The 22,816-nt window shown below is 39.4% G+C and overlaps 1 long non-coding RNA gene, 1 pseudogene and 1 gene segment (V, D, J or C); 2 read left to right on the top strand and 1 right to left on the bottom strand.

Annotated features, from left to right (window-relative positions):
* The window catches only part of LOC308498376, a 68,017-nt gene extending 53,302 nt beyond the window's left edge, over positions 1-14,715 (bottom strand). Inside the window, exon 1 of the long non-coding RNA XR_013993463.1 lies at positions 14,547-14,715. This is a non-coding gene — a long non-coding RNA (uncharacterized lncRNA). The remainder of the gene's footprint in view (positions 1-14,546) is intronic.
* The window catches only part of LOC308498374 (T cell receptor delta constant-like), a 70,495-nt gene that overhangs the window by 27,356 nt on the left and 20,323 nt on the right, over positions 1-22,816 (top strand).
* LOC308497841 (small ribosomal subunit protein eS6-like) lies at positions 19,276-21,617 on the top strand (annotated as a pseudogene). Its single transcript has 2 exons — positions 19,276-19,280; positions 20,859-21,617. The product of its transcript is annotated as a small ribosomal subunit protein eS6-like (transcript).

The raw sequence follows: 22,816 nt of genomic DNA, 5'->3' as shown, positions 1-22,816 counted from the left end.
TCTTTTTCAAAGTGAGTACAAGTCAACAACATGACAATGCTGCTAAGGAAGTGAAAGCCAATGAAGTGCTATAATAGTGTAAAAATGACAGTGTTATTATCCTCAGCTGTGGTCAGCCCATCCCACAGGGTCACAGGCCTGATATGTTTCCACGTTACCCCAAGTAAGTCTTAGAGAAATTAGACAATGTTGAATTGCACATGTGAAGAGTTACTACACAGTGGAAAAATCCCCACTAGACTGAAACTTGTGTTAAAAACCTAGTTCTGCCCTGTGAGAATTTTACCTCCCCAGACTTATTTATAAGGTCAAGGAGCTAGAACAGATACAGCCTTCCAGTTCTCACCCTCTCTAAGTCTACGATCAGTTGTCCCCATTTCCTATGAACTGAGCAAAAGAGAAAACATTCTGAAATTTCAGCAAAAAGAAGTTAAAAATGAAGTCTTGAAATGAAAATCATCCACAACTGTAAAGAGGTACTACCACTAATAATAACTGATAGCCTACAGGCACAGGGCACTTTTCTATATGCAAGTCACTGTTCAAAGTAGTTTACATGTTTTGATGTATTTAATCTTCCCAGTGGCCCATTGTTCTTATTATCCCCACTGTATAGATGAATAAACTGAAGCAAGGAAAGAATAAGGCATTGCCCAAGGTCACAGTGCGGGTGAGTACCTGAGCCTGGACACAAGCCCAGGCAGCCTCCTCCAAAGGTGCTGCACCACACAACTTGAGTCTCCTTTTTTTGGAGCTTATTTAGAAACTTTTTTAAAAATCAGTGGGCAAAAAAGTGGGTCCAATACCTTCCCAGAGTCCTTTCTGACTGCAGTAGGCTCTATTTTATAAAAGGAAGCTATGCTAGGAGGGCAGAGCTACTTCCTTTCGGGTCCCCTGATACAATCCTTACAGTTTGCATCCAAGAAGACCAATAGCCTCCATGGTGTATCTGTGGGCACCTTTCCAGCCTTCGTCTCCAGCATGTGGTGTCTGCCTGGGCTGACCTCCCTTGTTCTGTTTCTCTAGGGTATTGCAGGAGTCACCATTTTGGAGGTACTATGATGTCTGTCTCTTACAATTCTTATCCATGCTTCCTTTTTTCCAGAGGTCCAGTCACTGAGTCAGCTAGTGGCTTTTGGGGGGACTGTGAGAAATGCAGGGGACTCCCTAATGATCACCTGAAACACATCTGGGTTTAATTTCGGGATTCTTTTCAATGAATGGGTACTTCCAAGCTCCAGAAAGACTATGTGAATATGTTTTCAAAATTAGAATATGTTTTCAAAAATGCTTTTTGGGGGGAAGGGTGTAAAGCATTACACATCTTCCATGGAGAGAAAACTTGTTATTACCAGGAATAACAACCAAAATCAGTTGTATTTCCAACCAACACACTGAAACCAGAGGACTCAGCCAAGTATTGTGCTTTTACCACAGCGAACCATAGAGAAACTGAGGTTCTCTGGTAGGTAGAACAAAAGGAGAACCTGCATGTACGATCAGTCATCTTTCTCCAGCTGGGTCTCCTTCTCCCAGGCCTACACCTCTACCCTGATTAGACTTGGGACTACACTCCTATTCTCATGTGAAACACAACCTCTTCACTTTGCTCCTTTGAATTTCCCAGTCTTTTCACCTTCCAACTTAACTGCATCCAGAGCTGGTTGGGCCAAAGCATGAGGAGAGATGTGATGAGGGCCTTAAGAAGTCAGTCCTCAGTGACCCTTCCAGAGTCTTGTTGGGCAGATGGATTGTTGTGAATGACAGCTGGGTAGTCAGAACATCTAACTCACACCTGCTTCTCAGGAGGAGCTGACCATCCATCATGGTCTCTTTTCTTAGCCCTTGACTTTTAGGATATTGGAGGGAAAAGACAGAAAGAGTAAAACACATAATCATGCTGAAATGAAAGAAAGATGGGAGTGGGGTTTTCTCTGAGTTCCAGATAATTACCTTCTATAATCCTTAGCACATTTGCAGATCCATGAAAACATCTCCATTGTGCTAACAAAAATTTTATGGCACAATTTAAGTAGGTGTATTTTCCTCTCTTAAATAGGTGTCAATATAGTGCCGATAGGTAAAGTGATATACAAAAATAAATATGCTTAATCATTCACAAAAATATTAATATGTGTTGAACCTAAAAACAATAATTTGAAAATTGTCCCTAACTTTCGCAAGATCCTTTCACTGATCTTAAAATGAACAAGTTTAAAATTTTGATCTAAAAAGTAGATTTTGATCTATAAACTGTACATATGTTTTTATCTGTGAGTTCTTTTAGTGGTAAAAACAGCATGGGCTCTGGAATTAGACCAAAATTGGTGAGAATCACGCCTCATTTATTCTTGTGGGTCCTTGAACAAGGTTGCTTAATTTCTCTAAACCTCTTATTTCCTCACCCATAAAATAGAGATAATAGTACCTATTTCATAGAGTTATTATAAGGATTAAATTAAATCATTTCTAGAAAGCGCCTGGCATATCTAGGTGACCGGCACACCAAAGATAATCAACAATGCTAATACTCCATCCCCCTCAACTCTTAATGGTCAGAAGGAAGGCGGGTTTTATCCAGAAAAGAAGAGAATAAAAGATCTAGAATGGGAGGGAACACTGACAACCCGCATTTTTCCAAACCAAGAAATCCAAATGTGCTGCCAGTACATTTTTCATAAAATACTTCATCAGGATGTTCTTCCCATAGAACCTAAATTCTTTCCCCGCACTAATGATAGTGAAAGACAAGTCCATCATTGTGACTGTCTGGCTCCCCGATGACATACGGCTTCTTCATTGCCCTTTGTCTGTACCAGATGACGGTGGCCCAGTCCAGTCCAGCTTTACCAGAAATAACAAGGAGAATACATTTTCAATAAACTTGGTTCAGATGTCTTAAGACAATAGCTGGACAAGGGGGTCTCAATTTGCAGAAAGCTTGTCCTTCTCCAGCTTTGAGGACTCTCTCCTGCAGGGCCTCCCCAGTCTCAGGATACATTTAATTAACACACCCTTTTTGGAATAGCGAGATCTTTTCCATCCTTAGAAAAGGAAGCTATAAAGTTTAGTTACTAACCTGTGAGGGGTGACATTTGTCCATCCTCATGCTGCCCATGCTGTCTACATGGAGTTAGTTCTCACTATGGTACTTGGCCAAGAAAACCAAACTCCCCTACGTAAATCCCAAGTATAAATAGCCTCATTTCAGACATGTGGGTTCTTCCATTAAAGAACTACAGGTATATTGTCCAGGGGATCTGGAAACAAAAACCAAGGAATCAGAGATGCTCTATGCCAGAAATGCACGCATTTGATGGAAGAAGATTGTGAGGGTATCTGTTCTAAAGTCACATGCTGGAAAGAAGTGATCTAGGAGCTGATGAAACTTCCACCAGCTAAGAAGAGCTCACAGCCTATTGAAAAAAAAAATTGTTTGGGAGTCAGAATTCTTACTTCTTTTTGTCAGTTGTTAGATAAGTCAGTTACTTCTTTAGATAAGTCAGTTAACCTCTTTGAGCATAAGATTCTCATCTATACAGTAGAGAGTTTATATTAAATGATCTCTAAGTTTCCTTCAGCACTAATAAGCCCTAAGTCTCTGCCCAGCAAGAATGAAGAGAAAGCAGCCGTGGGACAAAGGAGATCTAATTTGACAGATTCCCAAGATTGGGAAGCACAGATTCCTGCCTAGCTTTGACCCAATAAGAATAAAATCAAACAAAGAACTAAACAAAATACACTCATGATTAATCAAAGGGAATTGAAAGTCACTGCTAACCTCACACCTACCATGCTTTGCCTCCAGCTCATCTCCCTCGAGACACTCCTTCATCATGATTCTTAAAAACTGTGATCACTCAAGGTTAAAGCTTTTAATCTCTCATGTATAAAAGGATATGCAAATGGAGTTCAGTTTCCTGTTGAGTCTCTGCCAAGGTCTTAGCCTGGCAGTTCTGGGAAAGGAGCCAAAGACCTCATATTTCTTGGCTGTTAACATTCTCCCGTCTGTGCTCAAGACAGCAGCCTGGGCTTCAGGCTGTGGCTTGTCTTTAGTCTTACACTCTCTTAGGTTTTCTAAAGTAACTCGTTAGAATGTTTCTGCAAGAAAGTAACTTGGCTCCCAAGTAACCAGACAGAAGATTATCTGGTTATAGTTGGGGACAGCAAGAAAAAAACCAGAAAGTCTATATTCGTATGTAATAGCCTCAGAATTCAATCCTTTAGTCTACCTGAAGTACTGATATTCGTTAGATCTTAAGCAAAGCTTGCATATAAGTCATTGGTGTCACCAACACAGAGTGTCACACATCACACATACACAGGGTAAAAAAGGCAAGGTCCTCAGGTATAACAGCCCTATACATACAGCATTCAGAAACAAACCAAAACGTGAAAAACACAAGACATCTCAATGCGTTTCTGAGCCAGAGGCTCTGCTAAACAGCAGAATCGGGGCTCAGACTACTTGTCCCCTGTATCTCCTGACTGAACTTACACAAAATAGCAGCTGCCATTTTTATTCAACACACAGCATCCAAACCCAAGTTCACTGAAATGTTGTTACCACTATTCTGATGGAAAATTATATGTTCCCAGCTATGTTAAATCTGACCATTCATTAAGCATGGAATTTCTTCTTTTGCTGTAAACACTCTGGCTTATTTGCCTTTTCTAGTATTTCCCTTCTGAAGCTAACTCCCAGAGGGCTTTCCTGTGCATTCTCATTTCCATTACAAGGTCAATGTACAAGTTTTAAATTTTTAAATGTCTTCAGAAAGCTCTATGGAGAAATTTTTTTCTTCCATTTCTCTGTTATCCCAGGCAGCTCTCAGGAGCAAAGAACTCAAGCTTGGGCTACCTTGGGACAGTACAACATCAGTAAAAATGTTCTCGATGTTATTGTTCCATACCCAATCATTCACTTAGTGCCTCCTGCAGCATTTATTAATAAATATCTTTCTTTCTCTATTCTTGATCCTTTAGCCTCCACTTTATAAAATCATACTTTTTCTTTGAAATCTCCTCTAAGAGTATCTCCCCTAAGAGATACTCTACAAATCTTTTACCTCTCATTTCTTCCTCCCGTCCTCCTTCACCTGAGCCCTACACTGTCCAACAATGATCCTTCCCAGACCATTTGCATCTCAACAGGGAAATGATGCAAACCAGGTCTCTTCCTACTTCTGTTCTTTGCTTTTCGGCCCTACCCAGACTCATGCGGCTGAAAGTCAGCACCACCTTGTGCCATTTGGGAGCATTTTTCTCAGAGATCTGTTCTCAGAGCAGCATTTTGGGGCTGCACCTGAATGTCATTAATGTTAGGACTCTTGACGATGCCTGACTCAGAAAGACTCAGAAGATTCTACCTAAATTCAGGTCCAGCTACTTCATCACTATAATTTGCCATTGAAAAGACTGAGAAATTGGGTGGCAGGTTTGTTCAGTGGTTAGAGCCCAGTGCTCATAACAGCAAGGTCGCCGGTTCAATTCCCACGTGGGCCACACGTGAGCTGCGCCCTCCACAACTAGATTGAAAACAACTTGACTTGGAGATGATGGGTCCTGGAAAAACACACTGTTCCCCAATATTCCCCAATTGAAAAAAAAAGAAAAGAAAAGAAAGGATTGGGAAACCTACATATCACTCCTATAAAGGCTCAGAACTGAATATTAGATTCTATGGAATATATGAATCTTATGAAACTCCAGAGCAAAAGCTTAAATACACCAGTTCTGTGATCTATAATGGAGCTGCCCAAATCATATGCCTTCGATGAAGGAAGAAGCATTGTTACCTTAGACAACTCCAACTCTCTGGTCTGCTTTTGCACTCCTAATACCACACCTCATTCTACCATGTATTTATGGCAGACCTAGTCTACTCAAAAATAACCTAGAACAAGTCAACATAATCTTGTGTTAGTCTGGAAGCTCAAGGTAAAAGTAAGGGAATCAGACTCCAGAGTAAAATCTTTCCCTTTTTTCAATGCAAAAGACTCTAAGAACTATGTATAAACAAGTCTCTAATCACCCTGTATTTCCATTTGGATATATTTCTACCAGTTCCTGTAAATTGTTTCTGCATATGAAGAATTCAGTGGTGAAAACTGAGACTATATCCTACATACACCAATCAACTCAACTATCAGTACAGATAGATTGCTTGCCAAGAGGGGTTAACATGGTTTTTCCATGGCTTTTTGGTTTCCACACCCCAAGCCATCTGGTCTCCATCACATCTGGAGGAAGGATCTTGTCATTCAGCATTGTTTACACCATCACACTGATCCTAGTAGTCAGACCTGACTATACACAGATTGACTAATCAACCTGGAAAAACCCCTGTTCTAAGAGAGACGTGGAAAGTGGTGTGACAGGTGGAACCTAAGTACTGGGAAACTGCTCATGTCCGCTGCTGACTCAATCTTCTCACCAGCTGCCAAATCCAACAGATGCATCTTCCTTATGAGGCACTGGAGACCCAGAATGTCCACATCCTGTGGTTCCCTATACCCTTAACACCCCACATTTGAGTTCCTTTCCAATTCAGAGAACAAAACTTCTGGCTTTCGGCCAGTTCACAACAGATGTGGGTCTCAACTGCCAACTACTCAGGAAGCATCCACCAGGGTAAGGCATGAGAATCAGCTTCTTAGATATTCCCATCCTGTGATTCCTTCAATTGTCTAACACCTACTCAAAGAGAGAGACTAGGAGACTTTCTCCTAAGCATCTTCAGGGATTTAATACTTCCTGTTGGGAATTTAGAAGTGTGAGAGTTAAGGGAATTGTTGGAAAGTAGGTATTACAACTTTACATGTACCTTAGGAAAACCTGAAAATCTATCCAAAACTTTGACATAATGCCTTCCTGTATCACTGACCTTGCCCATCTCCCTCTCTGAATCCCACGTGGTGATCATACACTGGATAGGAATTCAAAGCCATGGGCAGCAGAACATTTCCACATGTAGGACAATGGTGATAGGGATTCTGCTAGCCATAAATCATTGCTAGTTTGTACCAGGATAAGGATGTCCTTATACTACAACTCTCTATAAGAGATTGTACCCTGTCTTTCCTGAAGTCTGTAGCTTTATTTTACTTCCCATCCCCCAACCCAAGAAATGGTCCCTGCTGTGCACTGCCTACTTGGTATAACAAAGAAAGGTAGGAAGGGCAAAGACCAAGTGCAAGGAGAGAAACCAAGACATTAGTACCAGGGAAAATACAGTTGCAGACTCAGTTTTATCACTTGAATTGGTACTAACCTGATCTCTCCAGAAAATCTAAAGGTCAGTATTAGGATGAGTGTTTTCTTAGGATCTCTGAAAGAAAATAGTATGAGAATTCAAGAAGTACAGAATCCTTGAATCCTGCAGAATCCATAAAAAAGTGCTTAGCTGTGGCTGGAACAATCCAAAGTCCTGGCAATAGCTAAGGGAGGCTGCCAGCTGCCAACCCTCTGCAAACTGTAAAGTAGGTCACCCAATCTCATCTTTCTGTGCCCTTTCCTCAGAAAGCCTATCCCTCATATGCTTTCATTCTATTCCCACTGAAACCATCAAGAAATGATCTGAAACCAATTCATATTACAGTTGACCCTTGAACAATGTGGGGGTTAAGGGCACCGACCCCCGCTCAGCCAGAAATCAGTGCATAACTTTTGACTCCCCCAAAATTTCATAGTCATCCTTCAGTACCTGAGAGAGATTGGTTCCAGAACCCTACCTACACCAAAATCTGAGGCTGCTCAAGTCCCTTATATAAAATGGCACAGAACAATGCATACAGTCAGCCCTCCAAATCCATAGTTGGTTGAATATGTGGATAAATACAAAGGGATGGCTGTATATTTATTGGGGGGAAAAAAACAAAACATGTATAAGTGGACCCACAAAGTTCAACCCGTCTTATTCAAGGATCAACTGTGATTTGTAAATAATGAAAATAAATGGAGGCTTTAGCTTTTCTGAAATTGGGGTGGGAGGGAGGCAGCATTGTATTTTAATAGAGATAATAGCCATAAGCTAAAGACTAAAGGAACCATGGCAGAATTTTCAAAGCTGAAGGATCACTGCCCAAAATAAAACATAGAACTTTGTTCTCTCTTTTTTGACGTCTCAGTGTGGATCATACAAGGAGAGTTTGGAGTTTTCCAGAGTGGGCACTTACCTTCCCATGTCCAGGAAGAGGTGCAGCCCACAGACAGAGAACATTAACCTGTTCATTCCAGCAGAGGGCAGAATTAGTGGGGGGGTGTGGGACGGGACGGGCGGGGGGTTTGGGGGGGTGGGGAGATATCTGGAAAAAGAGATTTCATTTCAGCAACATGAATAACTTAGAATATTTGAAAGCCATTCAGCAGTAAAACAAGCATCCTTGTCAGAAAATGAGTTCAAGTGGATGACTGCCCTGGGAAGGTTGTCTACATTGGCTGGGAGCTAGAACTCAATAACCTGCGCTCTTTCCTCCCCTAGAAATCATTATAGAATTCTATGTTGGAAAAAAAAAAAATCAAGCCTGCCACCAAAGAGCAGCTATAGTTGCTATTTCAGTGTATTCCTTCTCAGTTTTTTCCAATGTGTAGATTTTTACATACTCTGTATGTGTATCATACTTGGTAAACACATTTGTATCTTTCTAAACATTGTAAAATCAATTCTCTATGTTATTAGATACTTTTCCTAATCAGCATTTTTAATAAGTCACATTAATATTGTATCTGGGAACATATCAAAGTTTACTTAATCAGTTCTCTTATGATTGAGAGTTTATAAAAATTTCTGTGGTGAACATATCTGTACCTACGTTTTCATTATTTAAAATTATCATATATGTATATGAGGAAATTATATATACATATACATACATATAAGCCATATATATATATATATGAAATCCTGAGCCTCCATTTGCTCAAGATTCTAGGTTTTTGGACAACTTGAATATATAAACCCTTAGGGTTATAGATGAAACTGTCAAATTCTATTTTAAAAAACTGTATCTATTAATTTAGCTAAACATGCATATTTTAAATCACATACTATATAAAATTGTATATTAATTTTGAAATACTGCTTTTTTCATCCTCATAGTTCATAAATTTTATTCAAATTCCTCACAGGCACCTCAAATCGATATATTTGTCATTACTAGAACGGCTGTTTTAAATCTTCAAACATTTCTCCAAAGCATATCAAACTCACTTGTGTCTAAGTTGTTTGAATCGTAGCATGTCATGAATACACATACGAAGCTACCACAAAACACATTTTTAAACCACAAGATCTACTCACATAACGTCAAAATAGTTGTTTTGCTATTTATTTTGTAAGTGATATTCTTTTTTTTATTAGTTTCCGGTGTACAAAACAACGCAATAGTTAGACATTGACACGCCTCACAAAGTGAGAACCCCCCACGCCCAATCTACTGCCCCTCTGACATCGTCTATAACTATTACAATTCCATTCACTCTATTCCCTATGCTGTACTCCACATCCTGTGTAAGTGATATTCTTGATTTTCACACAAAACATTTACTTTAAAAGATATGTTTAAACAATATCAAACACGTATAATTTTGAAGGCACACTCCCAAGAATAGTTACTAAATTTTTGTTAAATTATGTAGTCATCTTTTTCACTAATCTTATCAGTTGACTTTCATAAGCATTCATGAACTAGCATTGATTAAGATCATTTCAGAATAATGTGTCTTCACTACTTAACTGTGCAAAATAAAATAATGGCATGAAAGTAATATTGCTTTTTGTAACTTTTGTAAGGAATTAAATATAAGGGACTCTATTCTCTGAGGAAAATAAACCTCATTTTATATTCAAACATATACAGTATTTTCTCACAGTGAATTCCACAAAGTGAAAATATTTGCTCAAACTAGTATGAATATCTTTACCATCTTGATATTAAGTAATTGGCTTCTAATAAAAATATAACTATTTATATTATTACCATTTTGCCAGCATTGGAAACATCACCTTTTATGACAAAAACATTGCTTAAATATCTCTCAAAAAAAAAATGGTTTGTTAATGTTCTATTTACACTTTTATTACTAGAAGGTTAAAACATTTTTCCAAGTTTGTTAACAAATGACTGATTTCTCGTTTTTTTTCTACACCCATTTATTTTTTTAGGTTCTTATTGCTTTACTTACGGATTTGTGTGATTCTAATAATTTTGTGCCCGAGTTTTATAGCATTTAACCACAATAATATTGATGAAAATTTTCTAAGTTATTCTGAATGAGTGGTAATGGCAAAGTGCCAAGGGAAGAAAAAAGGAAGAAGAAAGTTTTTGTACTGCTATGTTTCACTGTGACACTTACCACGGAGGTTGAAATGTATTAAGCCTTTCTCCAAAAACACCCACCTGTGTCCCATTATGTATGTTTCAGCATCAGGAGGAATCCTCTGAGTGTCATGGGGAAATAAAATATGAGCTTCATTGCCCCCTCACCTCCAGATTCCTTTTTTTAGGAGTTTACTCCATATTGTCTACTGCAATGGTTTCTAAATGTGAACAAGTATCACCAAAGTCATTAGTAACAAATAATCTCAACCACACACTTTAACATTTATTAACTATACACATGGCAATGTAAAAGAGAATATCATAGAAGAAGTAAAGTGAATGGGACCAACAATGATTGTGAAATTATATCCTCGGTTGAACCCATGTGTATCCAATGTATATAACTCCTCTCTTCAATGAGCTCAATGCCTAGTATAAAATATGTACTAAATGCTAAAACATGTACTGAAAATGTACAAAAATGTTTAGATAGTGGTTGTTGTGAACTGAATTCCATCTCATTGGAATATGACATGCTTACAGAGTCCAAGTCATTTTTTTTTAAATTTATTGGGATGACAATTGCTAGTAAAATTACATAGATTTCAGGTGTACAATACTGTATTACATCATCTATAAATCCCATTGTGTGTTCACCACCCAGAGTCAGTTCTCCTTCCATCACCATATATTTAATCCCCCTTACCCTCATCTCCGACCATCCACCCCCTTTACCCTCTGGTAACCACTAAACTATTGTCTGTGTCTATGAGCTTTTGTTTCTCATTTGTTTGTCTTGTTCTTTTGTTGTTTTTGGTTTATATACCACATATCGGTGAAATCATATGGTTCTCTACTTTTTCTGTCTGACTTATTTCGCTTAGCATTATACTCTCAAGATCCATCCATGTTGTCACAAATGTTCCTATTTCATCTTTTCTTACTGCCGAATAGTATTCCATTGTGTATATATACCACAACTTCTTTATCCATTCATCTATCGAAGGACATTTTGGTTGTTTCCATGTCTTGGTCACTGTAAACAAAGCTGCAATGAACATTGGAGCACATGTGTCTTTATGTATAAATGTTTTCAGATTTTTTGGGTAGATACCCAGGAGAGGGATTGCTCAAGTCATTATAAATAATGTATTTCTACAGGCCATACTATCAACAGATCCAGAAGGTGAAACTCTGACCCTGAATCACCAAACCCTAGCAGTTCATGTGCCTTGTTCTGGTGAGAAAACTGTCGAATGAGGGAGTAGAGATGACACAAAGGTTGTCATTAGGCAGCCCTGGACAAATAGCCCAGTGACATAATGAGGAGTACACACTCTTCATAAATAAAACCTAAGCTATTAGAAAGTCTTAAGCAAGTAAATAGATGTTGGGAGGGAAATTTTTTGTTGAGTAGAGTTAGCTGGGAAGAGCTTCTGGAGATAAATTTTGAGTGGGTCCTTGAAGATGGAAGTAGAAGACCTAGCACCACCAGGAATATTATTTCAGAATTAAGGCATCTCCCTCTCTGACCTAATGCCACCAAGCAGTCTCCTCGCTCCAGAACAAAGACACAATTTATCCCTACCCACTTAAAGAATGTGTTTTTGAAACATGTTTGCTGGGAACTAAGCAATATTTCTATTCACTTCAGGATCAATCAATGTCAATCCCATAGATCTGAGAGTTTACAAAGCCTGAATTCTCATTCGTCTTCTCTTTTTTTTTTTTTTTCGGGAAGTCAAATTGAAACTTTAATGAAGTGCTATTTGTCACCTACCAGAATGGTATAGGATCAGAGTTTGATATCAGAGTTTGATATCAATAATGGTGGAGAACACCAAATCTCACATTAACTATTTTTTTTTCTGGAAATATTATACCTTTTAATAGAGTGATCCCCCTTGATGTCTATTTATTTATTTATTTTTTTTATTAGTTTCAGGTGTACAAGACAAGGTAATACTTAGACATTCATCATTTATATCCCTCACACTGTGAAGCCCCCTCCCCCCATCCATTATCCCTCCGACCTCACACCCAGCCATCACATTATATATATAAAATTATAGTTGGCATTCATTAATGTTTAGCTTCTGGTGTACAATGGCATGATCAGGCATCCACATTATCTCTGAGGTGGTCTCCCAAATAGGACGCATGTCCATCGGATACCCAACAAAATCTTTACGACATTATTGAATAAGTTCCCCAAATTAATTTTCAGAAAACCCTGAGGCCATCTTGTGGTTACCAGCTGCTTCCTAATCCCTTCACCTTTCCCCTTATCCCCAACCCCCACCCCCACCCCCGCACATCTAACAACTCTCGGTTTTTTCTTTGTGCCCTCAAAACTGTCTCTGATTAGTTCATTCACATATTCTTTTCTTTAGATTCCGCATATAAGTGAGATCATATGGTACTTGTCTTTCTCTTTCTGACTTATTTCACTTAACATAAGATTTTCAGTGATATATCTCCTCGCGCGAGGGAAGTAAGAGAAAAAATAAACATGTGGGATTACATCAAACTAAAAAGTTTTTTCACAGCAAAGGAAACCATCAATAAAACAAAAAGGGATCCTACTGAACGGGAAAAGATATTTGCCAATGATATATCTGATAAGGGATTAATATCACAAATCTATAAAAAACTTACTCAACTCAACTCCAAAAAAACAAACAACCCAATTAAAAAATGGGCAGAGGACTTGAGGAGACATTTTTCTAAAAAGGACATACAGAAGGCAAGAAGACATATGAAGAAATGCTCAACCTCACTAACCATCAGAGAAATGCAAATAAAAACCACAATGAGATATCACCTCACTCCAGTCAAAATGGCTATCATCAATAAATCAACAAACAACAAATGCTGGTGCGGATGTGGAGAAAAGGGAATGCTAGTGCACTGTTGGTGGGATTGCAGATTAGTGCAGCCACTATGGAAAACAGTACGGAGGTATCTCAGGAATCTGAAAATGGAACTACCCTATGATCCAGTAATTCCACTCCTAGGCATCTACCCGGAGAAATCCAAAACTCCAATTCAAAAATCAGTATGCACTCCTATGCATACACTCCTATGCAGCACTTTACACAATAGCCAAGATATGGAAACAACCAAAATGCCCATCGGTAGATGACTGGATTAAGAAGCTGTGGTACATTTATACAATGGAGTATTACGCAGCCATAAAGAAGAAAGAAATCTTATCATTTGCAACAACATGGATGGATCTAGAGATCATTCGTCTTCTCTTGACTCTATTTACATTTGATCCAAGAACACAGGGAATTAATCCCTTCATCCTGGGATTACAATCACCAGTTAGCACACCAAATTTAATTGCTCTTAAGTCTAGAAGAACAAAAGTACTGCACAGGGGAAGAAAACTATACTTAGGCCTCTTCCCAGATTGTTCAAAATAACTGGGTTTAGGACTTTTAGAGGATAGAATACATCAACTCAATCAAAATAACATTAGAAGAGCCCATTTTCGGGGAAATATGTAATTCACAAAAAGAACACTTTTAATGAAATTCTCATTTTTAGTGCAGAAATGGAACATATCTTTGGATTACATTTTCTAAAAGCACACTCTTTTAAACATTAATTTTTCAGTATATAGTGATGAGTTTATAACATTTTTTTTCTGTGATAGCAGACTGGAAGCATTCACAGTTACCAAAAAAAAGAAATATGACTAACTTCCTGCTTCACACAAGAAATCACGCAGAAAAAAATTAATCCAAGCCAAAAAAAAAAGGTTTTATTCTTAGCAAGATGGCGGAATATATAAACACTGTGCCTGCATCCTTCCATGAACACATTAAAATTACAACTAAATTATAGAACAATCAACCTGGAGAACCATCTGAAGTCTAGCCAAACAGAAGTCCTATAACTAAAAATATAAAGAAGAAGCCACAACGAGACTGGTAGGAGGTGCAGAGACACAAAACAGGCCCCAAACTTCCATGTAGCAGTTGAGAATCAGAAGGGCAATATCAGCTGTGGAGCTTCCCCCAGAGGAGCAAAGGACCCCAGCCTCCCACACCAGTCCCCAGCCTGGATTACAAACGCCTAGAAGAACAGCCTCCACTATCTAGCTGTAAAAAACAGTGGGGATTTTGACAGTTTGGGTGGGATGGAAGGCAGCAGGAAACCCAAATGTCCTTGTAAACAGCTCGCGCACAGACTCATCCACTCGCAATCACTCACCTTAAGCTCCAGCGGAGGGATGGTGACTCGGGGGGGTCTCAAAGACATACAGGAAAGAAACAGACTGAGGTGTGTGGGTTTAGGGAGAGGAATGGAGGACAGTCGGCATTTTCCCAGTGGGAGGGCCTCCTTCCCTGCAGCCAGCAGGCAGACGCCATCTTGCTTGTATTGAGCCCAGCCCCCACAGGCCGAATCTGAATCTGATTGGCCGGATGAGCTCTGCTGCTCTGCCCCACTGACTCAGCTGGAGGCACTTTCTCCTGAGCAGCCAGCCCTGCCCACTTTGCACTTTTTCTTAGAAAACTATCAGAGTCCAGCAGGCAGCAGGCAAGCAGCAACTGGCCTCAGTGTACTCTGAGACTTTTGCTGAGTGGCTCCAAGCTCAGCACTTGCACCAAACTAGAATTTACATTAACCTGGTGAACAATTCTTTCCACTCTAGTGACTCCCTGAGCCCCGGCCTCACCCAACTTGCCTACTGCACAAGGCTTTATCTGCAACTGAACATTAAGAGAGCTGGCAGGTGGCAGCAGGATTCAGGGTATCCTGACTTTTTGCCGAGTTACCCCAATCCTGGTGCTGGAGGCAGCTGACCTCAATTCACAGCAAGGCCTCTCCCACATGCCTGTAGATTTAGCACAGGCAGCGAATAATCACAGATCACTTTATAGCTTCTACCTGGTAGGACCCGGCCAGTCACAGGCAGTAGGTGACCTGGGCCTGCACCACGGCCCCTCCCAAGAGGCCCCAGAACCAACATGCTTGGAGCTTGGCTTCATACCACAGCAGAGCACTACCCAATCAGCCCAAAAGTGGCACACACAAAGGGTGATCTCAACAGGCATCAGAGCCCACTGGGGCAAATCCCACTCAGTGGGGTAAGCCCCTCACACAGCAGCCCATAAGCTGTGGACATGGCCAACCCCACAGCCAATCAGCCTGAGGGTCAATCCCACCCACTGATGTGCCAATAGCAATCAAGGCTAACTACAACAGGAGGATACATACAACCTACACAAGGGACACTCCTGGAGCACCTGGAGCAAGTGGCCAGGGAGATTGTGCCACTGGGCCCCTACTACAAAAGGCCGCCCAGCCAAACTGGGAGACATAGCAGATCAAATACATAGAAACAAACACAGAAAGGCAGCCAAAATAAGGAAACAAAGAAATTTGTCTTAAATGAAATAACAGGAGAAAAATCCAGAAAAAGAACTAAATGAAATGGACGCAAGCAACCTAACAGAGTTCAAAACAATAATTATAAGGATGCTCAAGGAATGTAGCAAGAACTTCAACAAAGAGATAGCAAACATTTAAAAGGACATAGAAATGATAAAAAAGAAATAGAAGTGAAGAATACAAAAACTGAAATGAAGAATGCACTAGAAGGAATCACCAGATGAAGCAGAGGATCAGATCAATGATTTGAAAGACAGGGTAATAGAAAACACCCAATTGGAACAGTAGAATGAAAAACGAATCCAAAAAAAAAAAAAAAAACGAAGTTTAAGAGACCTCTGGGACAACATCAAGTGTAACAATATTTGCATCATAGGGATACCAGAAGGAGAAGAGAGAAAGCAAGAGATTGAGAACGTATTTTTAAAAGTAATGACTGAAAAATTTCCTTACCTGGTGAAAGAAATAGACATACAAGTCCAGGAAGTACAGAGAGCCCCAAACAGGGTGAACCCAAACAGGCCCACACCAAGACACATTATAATAAAAATGGCTAAGGTTAAAGATAAAGAGAGAATCCTAAAAACAGCAAGAGAAGAGCAACTAGTAACTTATAAGAGAGCGCCCATAAAACTGTCACATGATTTCTCAATAGAAACTTTGCAGGCAGGAAGGGATTGGCACAAAATATTCAATGTGATAAAAACTAAGGACCTACAACCAAGCCTACTCTACAAAGCTATCATTTAAAATCAAAGGACAGATAAAGACCTTCCCAGACAGGAAAAAGCTAAAAAGAGTTCATCAGCAGTATTAAAAGAGTTCAAACCAGTATTACAAGGAATGTTAGAAGGACTTTTTTGAGATAGAAAAAAAAAATCAAAATTATGAATAATAAAATGGCAATAGCTACATATCTATCAATAATTACTTTCAATGTAAATGGATTAAATGCTCCAATTAAAAGACATAGGAGGGATGAATGGATAAGAAAACAAAACCCTTACATATGCTGCCTACAAGAAACTCACTTCATATTGAAAGACACCGACAGAAAGTAAAGGGATGGAAAAAGTTATTTCATGAAAATAGAAATGAAAAAAACAAAAAATTCTGGGGTAGCAATACTTATACCAGACAAAATAGACTTTAAAACAAAGGCTAGGACGGGTGGCTCAGTTGGTTAGAGCGTGAGCTCTGGGCAATGGGGCTGCCGGTTCGATTCCCACATGGGCCAGCGAGCTGCGCACTCCACAACTAGAATGAACTCAATGAACTGCCGCTCAGCTCTTGGGTGGCCAGATGGCTCAGTTGGTTGGAGCATACTCTCAACCTCAAGGTTGGCGGTTCGACTCCTGCAGGGGATGGTGGGCTGTGCCCCCTGCAACTAGCAACGGCAACTGGACTGGAGCTGAGCTGCGCCCTCCACAACTAAGATCGAAAAGACAACAACTTAACTTGGAAAAAAGTCCTGGAAGTACACACTGTTCCCCCATAAAGTCCTGTTCCCCTTCCCCAATAAAACCTTAAAAAAAAAAACTTAAAAAAAAAAAGGCTATAAGAAGAGACAATGAAGGACCTAGTAATCCCACTTCAGGATAATTATACAAAGAAACCCAAAACACTACTTCAAGGGAACATGTGCATCTATATGTTCATTGCTGCATTGTTTGTAACGGCCAAGATGTGGCGGCATCTTGTGTCCATCGATGGATGAATGGATAAAGAATGGATAAAGAAGAGGTGGTACATATGTAAACAATGAAATATTGCTCGGTCATGGAAAAGAATGGGTTCTTGCCATCTGTGGCGGCATGGAGAGATCTGTAGAGTGTTGTGCTGAGTAGAATATATCAGACAGAGAAAGACAGATGCAATGTGATTTCACTTATACGTGGAATCTAGCAAACATAATTAAGAAACAAAACAGAAACAAACTCATTGATACAGAAAACATTTTGATGACTTCCTAATGGGAGGGGGGTTAAGAGTGTGGGTGGAAAAGGGGAAGGGGTTAAGAAGTATAAATCGTTTGTTAAAAAGTAGTCATGGGGAGCGGCTGGATGGCTCAGTTGGTAAGAGCATGAGCTCTGAGCAGCAGCGTTGCTGGTTCAATTCCCACATGGGATGGTGGGCTGCACCCCCTGCAATGACTTGAACTGATGGACCCTGGAGAAACACACTGTTCCCCAATATTCCCCAATAAAAAAATTTAAAAAAAAATCTGTAAAAGACATTTTGGGACAAAATGTCCATGGATAATTTGACCATGGACAGGTTATTAAATGATTTTAGGGAATTGTTAACCTTGTTAGGCAGGAAATGGTAGTATTATGATTATGTAGAAAAATATTTTTAATTTTTTAAATGCATACTGAGTTGTTTACGATTGTCATGATGCTTATAACTTATTTTTAAATATTTGACCAAAATATATAGCAAATATAGCAAACATTAACAATTCTTAAATCTAGGTGATTCTTAAATGAGTCTATAGATATTGATTCTATTAATCTCTTTTTTGGGGGAATGTTTCAAAATTTTTATAATAAAATAAATGAGAAAATCGCTAATGATGATGTTGCACATTTTGGATTTTTCTTATTCAAGACGTAGGCTTAAATGAAGTATCTTAAAATCACTGCCTTTTAAGATCTGAGATGATGACAATAGCTCAAAATTAAGTCCTCCACTTATGTGGGGATGGGGTAGTTCCATTCTTCTACAGGTGTACCAACGAACTGCAATTGGTTGATTGTCAACCTTGCATCTTCTTCAAGTGGGTGGACATATAAAGAAGGTAAGAGAAGGTTTTAACAAAAGTCAAGGCGTATCAGGTGTCCTCTAAATAAGGGGAACTCAACTAAGTTTATCCATTCTTGGGGCTTTATATGGGTCTCAGTTTAAAAACCTGGCCTCCTTTAATTTTTGTCCAGTTGTTAAGTATATTATTTAACCCATTAACCCTGCAAACCATATTGGTCTATTCCTCTTTATAGTTTTGCCAAAAACTCAAGTTACCATCCTAACTATCTATCACTTAAACAAGTGAACATTATTTTTAATGGAAAGGCTGAAGTATTGCCACAGAAATATAGTAGGGGTACTGAACCAACAGAGTCAGACACAAGACCTTCACTGAGCCCTCCCTCTGTCACCAAAGCACAATCACCATGGATCCAGCATCTGACTTCCAGGGTACCACCAAGAAGAAGAAACCAGTGGCAGGTGACAAAAAGATCCATGGTCTTCAACTCTAGAAATTCCAACCAAAGTATTTGGGTCAATTTTATTATTTTTAAAGAACTGGAAGGCCGCTGCTCAAAATGACTTCTGACCACTTATTTATTGATCAGTGAAAGTATATGCTACAATTGGTCTGCTAATCACTAGCAAACAATTAGAGAGGGGTGCAGCAGCACAGGAAGCCTGGGATTGACAGCTGCTATTGCAGCTTTGGCAGCACAAACAACATATAATTAGGTCAGTGGTTCTCAAAGTATGGTGGGTGGACCTCTAGGGGCCTTAAAACATTTTCAGGGAGACCATGAGGTCAGAACTGTTTTCATAATAATACCAAGATATTATTCGTCTTTTTCATTATATTGACATTTGCACTGATAGTACAGAAGGAATGTGGGTAAAATTGCTGGTCCTTCCACATGAATCAAGGCAGTGGTATTAAGTATTAGTAGTCATTGTATTCTTCACTGCCACATATCTGTAGGAGGAAAAAAAAAAGGGCAGTTTCTCTTTCACTTTAAAATGTTGTTGACTATTAGTTTGCTGGGGCTGCCATAACAAAATACCACAGACTGGGTGGCTTAAACAGCAGAAATTGATTTTCTCATAGTTCTGAGGCTAGAAGTCCAAGATCAAGGTATCTACAGAATTGGTTTCTCCTAAGGCTTGCAGCTGACCATCTTCTTGCTGTGTCCTCACATGGTCTTTCCTCTGTGCATGCATATCCCTGGTATCTCTTCTTTGTGAGTCCAAATTTCCTATTTTTATAAGGACACCAGTCAGATTGGATTAGGCCCACACTAAGGGCCTCATTTTAATGTAATCAGCTCTTTAAAGCCCCGGTCTCCAAATGTCATATTCTGAGGTTCTGGGATTGAGAATATCAACATATGACTTTTGGGAGGGCACAATTCATTCCATAACATTGATGAAGTAAAAACTTAATTTTATTAAATCTAAACTGTTGAGTATCTTTTCAGTGTCTTATGTGACAAAGGGGGAAGTACCCATAAAGCCCTTCTGCTATATTCCAAATTATAATAGTTATCTCAAGGGAAAACATTTGTTGCAATTGTGCGAATTACAAGCCGAACTAGCCACTTTTTCCTTGAAACACCATTTCTGCTTGAAAGAATGACTGACAAAGTATGGTTATTCAAACTTGGCTATTTGGCAGTTATCTTCTTGAAAATGAATGAACTGAGCCTGTCACATCAAGAAAAACAATTGATAATGATTGCTAATAATAAAAATTTAAGCTTTCAGGAAAAAATATGAGTGTAGGGAAATTTGTCTGCCACTGTGAGCTGAGTGGCTCCCCAACATTTAAGTACTTCTCTGATTTAAAAATATCAGTAGTGATATTAACTATTGTGGTATTTTTATATTGTATAATGAAATGTGTCAGCATGTATAAGTTGCCTAACTCAGTGAACCAATTATTTCCCAAATGACCAACAGATAATGTTACAAAAATATACATGGGTGAAAGTTTCATCCAAGACAGGCCAATTAATTTTAATGCAACAGAATGCAGAAAGTTCATTAACATGGTTTCAGGTTCTGCACTACAATTAACATCTCTTCAAACTACGTTATCCGTGTAAGGCTAGTTTTTGCTCATATATTTCAGCCAAACCAACACGTAGCAATAGATAGAATGCATAAGCAGATATGATTTAATAAGCCAGCTCTTCCCACTAGATATACAAAGACTATGATCAAACACCCCTAGTATCTCCCTTCCTTTGGTCTACCATCCCCATGTTTTTTACCTGTTTCTTCCTGTACATGGTTTGAAGTCGCTTCAACAGCCTAGTATTCTCCTTTGAATATACTACAGTTTGTCTATAACCCTCAAAGAGTACATATCTCTCTTTTTTGTAGCACCTCAAAGGCAGTCGGCTGCTTCAGGGTGAAGCCGAGCATCTCTTTCCCAGCCACTGGCTGCCAGAAACTCATCAAAGTGGATGATGAATGCAAACCTCGCACATTTTATGAGAAACGTATGGCCACAGAAGTTGCTGCTTACCTTATGGGTGAAGAATGGAAGGGTTATGTGGTTCGAATCAGTGGTGGGAACGACAAACTAGGTGTCTTGACCGATGGCCATGTCCGCCTGCTGCTGAGTAAGGGGCATTCCTGTTATAGACCAAGGAGGACTAGAGAAAGAAAGTGTAAATCTGTTCAGGGTTGCATTATGGATGCCAATCTGAGTTTTCTCAACTTGGTCATTTTTTAAAAAGAGGAGAAAGATATTCCTGATCTCACTGATACTACTGTGTCTCGTCACCTGGGGCCCAAAAGGGCTAGCAGAATTGGCAAACTTTTCAGTCTCTCTAAAGAAGATGATGTCTGCCAGTATGTTGTGAGAAAGCCCCTAAACAAAGAACGTAAGAAACCTAAAACCAAAGCACCCAAGATTCAGCGTCTGGTCACTCCATGCATCCTGTAACTCAAGTGCCACATATTGGTCTGAAGAAACAGCCTACTAAGAAAAGTATGGAAGAGCCCGCAGCATATGCTACACTTTTGGCCAAGAGAATGAAGGATGCCAAAGAAAAAAGCGAGGAACAGATTGCCAAGAAAGGTGGGCTGCCCTCTCTGAGAGCTTCTACCTCTAAATCTGAGTCTAGTCAGAAATGAGATTTTCTAACAGTAACAAATAAACAAGATCAGACATCACAAAATTTAAAAATTAAATTAAAAAAAAAGAGTACATATCAACACCAGGAGCAGGAGGTGGAGATGAATAAAGCTAGTTCAAAGGATATCCCTGTCCAATCCCTATTTCATTTCTTGGTTTGGTATCCCATAAATTTTCTCAAAGTGCTCTGAGTCTCCAAGCATAAGGCCTGGTCCCAGCCAGGACTGAATAAATACCATGGTAAACATTTCTCACACTGTCACTTTCCTCTGTTCCCCCCTGAGGATGAGCTGACCTGGCACTGAGAACATGGCCTGGCCTCCTTCTGTGAAGAGCTGAACTTCAAGACACACCTGTCCTGTGACTGCCTCCCACCCTTTCCCACAAAAGAGCATCTCCTACAACAGTGAAAAGCCACATAAAAAAAGAAAATGCCAGGTTTCCCAGGCCATTCTATGCTCACTTCATAGGAGATCAGTTCTGAGACTGAGAATAGACCCATAAACACTTTCAAATGATAAATGCCAGAATATAAAACCAAAGAAGACTAGGTAGTTGCCTAGTATACCAAAAAATATCACCAGACTAAGAACTAGAATACTTGATTTCTTGTATGTTCATTTGAAGTTGGGTGCCTTGGCCAAGTTGTGAAACCTCTCTGGATCTTTCTAGACTCTCATCTGAATACCCAGGCAGTGAATATGTGATCCTTGAAGTCTCTTCTAGCTGTGACATTCTAGGATTCCTCCCTAGAGGCACAATTGATCCTTGATTACTCAGGTTAGTGGAAAAGAATGTGAGTTGAATAATCCAAATATGTAGACAACGTGAAACTCATTTCTATTTGGCTTTAGAATATATTTCATGGTTTGGAGCAAATCACAACAAATTTATCTTCCCAATGATGCTTAACTCAGGCTAATGTTAAAAATCAATTTGTTTGCCACTAATGTTGCTATGCTCCACTAAACAAATGTAAGATCGTATTCTATAAGGCAGCCTGGTATCAGAAAGACAGCAGAGGACTAGGAGCAGGAACATGTGGGTTTTGGCCATGGCTCTGTCACTTCCTAGCTTTGTCTTTCTGAACATGAGATATCTTGTCTTTAAAATGGATTCAGAAGACACTTTCTGAGCACTCACTGAGTCAGGCACTGTACTGGAACAAGGTATGCAGAAATGAATAAGTACAACTCCC

Source organism: Rhinolophus hipposideros (genome assembly GCF_964194185.1).
Source record: "Rhinolophus hipposideros genome assembly, chromosome: 5".
Taxonomy (NCBI): domain Eukaryota; kingdom Metazoa; phylum Chordata; class Mammalia; order Chiroptera; family Rhinolophidae; genus Rhinolophus; species Rhinolophus hipposideros.
Note: the sequence above shows the minus strand (reverse complement) of the source record. Positions and strands in the feature narration are given on the sequence as shown.